Here is a 4,897-nt window from a genome sequence, read left to right as displayed (position 1 = left end):
GAGAAGATGTGTAGCACATTAAAGCCAGGAGCCCCTGGAAATCACCTGGGCCGAAGGCTCCCACTGCCAGTCCCTGGGAAGCTCTCTGAGATGCAGACTCGGGGCCCCGCCTCCGAGATTCTGTCCTGTTGGTCCAGAGGGGCCCAGGGATCCGTATATTTAAAGCTCCTGCTGCTCCGATGTGCCAACAGGTTGAGAACTGGGGAATTACAGACTTAAGGGGAGAGAGACACGTTCCAGAGCCATCAGCCCTGGATAAGACTGCAGCTCCACCACTTGGCTGCAGACCAGGACAGTGCCTTCATGTCCCGGAGCGAGACGGTGAACAGCTGCCCTGCTTCCTGCCGTGAGGGCTGAGTGATAACACACGTCCAGCCCTTAGCCCAGTCTGCGCCTCGGTTTCCACATCTGTGAAATGGGGCGGCAGTACCTCCCTTTTAGGGTTCCAAGAAGAAGTAGGTGAAGAAGGCCTGTAAAACTTCGGCAGAGGATCTGGCAGGATAAGTCCCCAACACCCAGGACACCACTTCCTCTCCCTCCCTGCCTCCACCCCCTCGGTCACGGGGTCCCTGCGCGTTCATTCTCTGCACACTGCAGCCCGCCACCCTCACATACGGAAGGGTCCTGGGCCACCTGTCGTGCCACCCCCCACATGGTCACACATCCATTATGGAAATGAGCAGAGCGGGGCAGAACCCCCAGGGAAGTCGGAGGAGGGGCCGACGTGGTGTCTATAAGACACGCTCCACTGGGGTGAGCACCAAGACCCCGGGAACTCCTCAACACTCGACCTGGTCCCACTGCGCAGACCCAGCCTCTCCAAGGGGGCACCCACACCCTCCCTGATGTCCACTCTGAGGTCACACCCTGGAGAGACAGAGCTCCCCTAGCAAGCCAAGCGCCTTGTGGGGTGCTGAAGACAGCTTCCCATGGGAAAACGCTTACCCTCTGTAATTAGATCAAAAGGTGAGCCGGGAACCAGCACGCGCAATAAAACTGTGGTCCATAAAACGTGTGTGTGTGTGTGTGAGAGTGTGCGCGTGTGTGAGAGAGTGTGTGTGAGTGTGTGAGTGTGTGAGTGTGTGTGTGTGTGAGAGTGTGTGTGTGTGTGTGAAAGAGTGTGTGTGTGTGAGAGTGTGTGTGTGTGTGCACGCGTGTGTGTGTGTGTGCGCGCGCTTTATAGACAAAGCAAAGAAGCTGAGCAGGAACACAGTGGCAGCATTCCAGGTTGCTCTTAGTGTGCCATTTTCTGTACTTCCCAACTTTTCTATAATAAATATGCACGACTATCACCAAAAACAGAAATTAAAAGAAACAAAGGGAGAAGGCAATCATCCCAGGGAACACTGGATGTTGGCCGGCGCAGGGTCCCTCGGTAGCCTGGAGCCGCCCCGGACACACCCGCATCCTTCGGAGACGCTGAGTGAGGTGAGCAGCTCGCTGACAGCGTCTGGTCCTCACGTCTCATCCAGCCTCCACTTCACAGGGACCACACAGAAGCTTAGGCGGATCAGACATGACCAGGTCCCGGGATGTGGCGGGCGGGTGGGATCAAAACCAGATCCCTGCGGGAGCGCAGAGCTCCATGCTGGAAGGGTCTGGAAGCTGAAGGGGTGCCACCCAGGCTCTGCCTCCTCCCGGCTCCGTGACCTCAGGCTGATGATGTGTGTTCTCTGTGCCTATAAAACGGGGACGACAGAGCCCCCACCAGAGTGTCTTTAGGATTAATGGAGGGGGGCGAGTCTCTTAGAACAGGGCCTGGTGAGTAATGCGTGCAGAAGACGTGCAGGCCATTATTACGCGGCTCCAGAGGTGACAAAGGCACCCAGGCACCGCCCATCAGCCCCCTGGGGGCAGCCCTATCCGCCTTAGTCACCACAGTGCGTGGCAGGCGGCAGGCACTCAGTACAGAGATGCAGGCTGGAGGGGTGGAGGACGGAGCTGAAGAGCTGACTTGGGTGGGCAGGGGGCTCCGGAGGAGGAACAGGCAGAGCCCCTGCCCGCCCCCCACCCCCTGGCTGTGAACCCAACGCCACCACCAGCCGCTCGAGCTCCTCGGAGCTGTGCGGGCGCCTCTGTGGGGCTGCACAAAGGGACCCACGATCAGCCCCTCTTCCCAAGGCTGCTGCGCTGGCCTCCTACTGCGGCTATGACAAATGACCGCAAACTTAAGTGACTTCACACAACACCGATGCATTATCTTGCTGCCGCAGAGGTCAGGCGCCCACAGAGCGTTTCGCTGGCAGAAGCAAGGTGCTGGCGGGGCCGGCTCCTTGGGAGCTTCTGGGGGAATCTGCTCCCTGTCTCCTTCTGGCCTCTGGAGCAGCCCTGCCTCGTGGCCTCTCCTCGTCTTCAAAGCCAAGGCGCAGCATCTTTCGATCCCTCTCTGACCCTGCCCTGCCCCCCGCATGGGAATCCTCGAGATCCCGCTGGGCCCACCCAGGTGATTCCAGCCCGTGGGCAACACAGTCCATCTTGTCTGGATAAGCCAGGAAGGGGCAGGACAGGGCCCCTGGGAGCCACGAAGAGTCCCTGCAGCCAGGCCGGAGCCAACAGGAAATGCCAAGGCCACGGGGGGCCGTGGGGATGGCAGTGAAACCCGGCAAGAAAAGCAAACAAATCCAGAGGGCTCGGGGGCGAGAGGCAGCCTGCGTCCAGGGAAACAGGAAGCCAGCAACCCCTGAGTTCACGGGGTTCAAAGTGCACCAGAAAGGCCGACCCCACAAGCTCCACTACGGATGGCTCTGCAGTCAGACGGGCTCCAGCCCCGCTACTGACCAGCAACATCTCGGGCAAACTGCTTCCGTGCTCTACTCAGCTCTGATCTGCAAAATGGGCACAAGGAGTGGCCCCACTGCCTGGGGCTGCGCCACCGGGAGGTGAGATGGTGCACAGCAGACACGCAGCTCAGAGCTCCGGGAGGCTCCACTGGAGGCCTGCCTTCCCGCTGGCCCGTCCTCGCCCCGCTGGTTCAGAGATTCTGCCTCTGCAGTTCAGTCTCCTTTTCACAGACATTGAGAATCGCCCTGCAGACCCTACCTGCCCCTCTGCCCATCGGAACCTTCGTTCATTCCAGGGGGATGCCTTCAGCCCCGGCCCTGGACTGGCTCCGCACCAAGCCGTGAGGACCAAGCAGCAAGCAAAATGCCCCCACCCGCACCGCGCAGCCACCGTGCAGGAGAGACCCCGCCCGCGACCACCACAGGAGCCCGCGTGGGCCAGAGGGGAGGGCTGCCCGACTGCTTCCGCCTCAAGGGAAGGGCCCCACACAGAAGCACACAGGCAGAGTCGAGGCCACTCCCTGGCTCCCCAGATGGGGTCTGTGTGCCATTCCAGTGACAGCTTAAAACTACTCTCCCAAGAGCTCAGAGAGGTCAAGTCAGCTCTCACAGGAAGCCGAGTTCTTAACCCCCAGTAAGCACACACAGAAGGGGGTTGTCCATGTGGAGCCGGCCACATCCCCCAGCAAGAACCAAGGTCTGGGGTCCTGAGCGAGGACCCGGAGTCGCCAGTGCACCGTTGCGGGCAGCGTGATGGTCGAACACTGGCCTCTGCTCGGAGACGCCCCAGTGAATGGACGGGCACAATCCATCTGCAGCCCAGGTCTGTCTGACTCCCGGGGGGCAGAGCCCAGCTCTCCCCACATGTCACTTCCGAGAGAGGGGAGACGCAAATGGGACTGGGCGTTGAGCTTGGTGCCGGGTACGCAGTGAACACCGTCACCACCGTCACTACCATCGTCATCAGCTGCTGCTGCTGCTGCCATCTGCCAGCACGGCCCGCTGTGGAGGGAGAAGGCGGCCGCAGCCCGCTGGGCACTGTGAAGGGTGGATGCAGTCAGCCATCTCACCCCTGGACTGGGGCGGGGACCACCCTGAAATCGCCCCAGGGGCCTTGGCACAGCACAGTGGCATCAATGCCCTCAACTCTGCTTCCCCGTCAGCCTGGCCGCCTCCAGCAGGCAACGCCCCCCCTCCAGGTGAAGGGACCGGGAAGTCCTCGGGCCTCAAGGCCAGAGATGGACCCAGCGGCCCTGCCCAGGTCACCGGACGCCCCCAGCGGCCCCAGGTGTCCTCGTAACACAGGCCCAGCCGGCCCAGCTGTGATCCTCTGTAGGACGGTCAGGGAGATGGATCAGACCCAGGGCTGCTGACTCCTCAGAGGCAGACCCCCGCGAGTTTCCCTAACATCACATTCAGACCAGGACCCAGAAGCTGCAAATACATCTGGAGCAGCCAACGCGTGCCAGGAGGGCACAGCACCGAATAAGCGCTGATTTACGTGCACCTCACAGAGTTATCCCCGGGTTACCAACCTATCATCCCCGTTTCACTGATTAAGGGAGAACTTTCAGAAAACAACTTTCCCAGTGACACGCAGCTGGCAAGTAACAGGTGAGACTTGAGGCCAGCTCCGTGAGGCTCAGAACCAAGCTCCTGGGCCCTGGAACCCCGGATTCCAGGCCTCACTTCACACTCGGAGCTCTCACCTGGGATGCGGAAGGTGAGGAGTGGCCCTGCCTGCCTCCCTCCCTCACCTTGAGGCAGCAGCCCGGCCGGATGGGGGCAGTGACTCTAACGGGCTCAGGAGTCAGGCAGCCCCGCGGCTCCAGAGGGCAGGCAGGCAGCCAGGCAGAGCCCAAGGCCATTTCCAAGCCTCGGGGCGGGGACCGTGGAGGAAACACAGTGAAAAGAGGTGAAATGTCCTCCGCTCAGGAGTTTGGTTTTTTCCAAAGCAATGTTTGCTTAGTGACTAGGTTGGGGTACATTTTTTAAAAAAAGGAAGAAAATCAAGAGTTTTTTCCCCTTTCTCTCGGATAACAAAGAGAAGGAAAGCAATCTGGACTGGCTCTTCTCCCAGAGGAGACCAGCGTGGGAATTCACCGTCCCGAGAAGGG

Source organism: Capra hircus, chromosome 2 (assembly GCF_001704415.2).
Source record: "Capra hircus breed San Clemente chromosome 2, ASM170441v1, whole genome shotgun sequence".
Lineage (NCBI taxonomy): Eukaryota > Metazoa > Chordata > Mammalia > Artiodactyla > Bovidae > Capra > Capra hircus.
Note: the sequence above shows the minus strand (reverse complement) of the source record.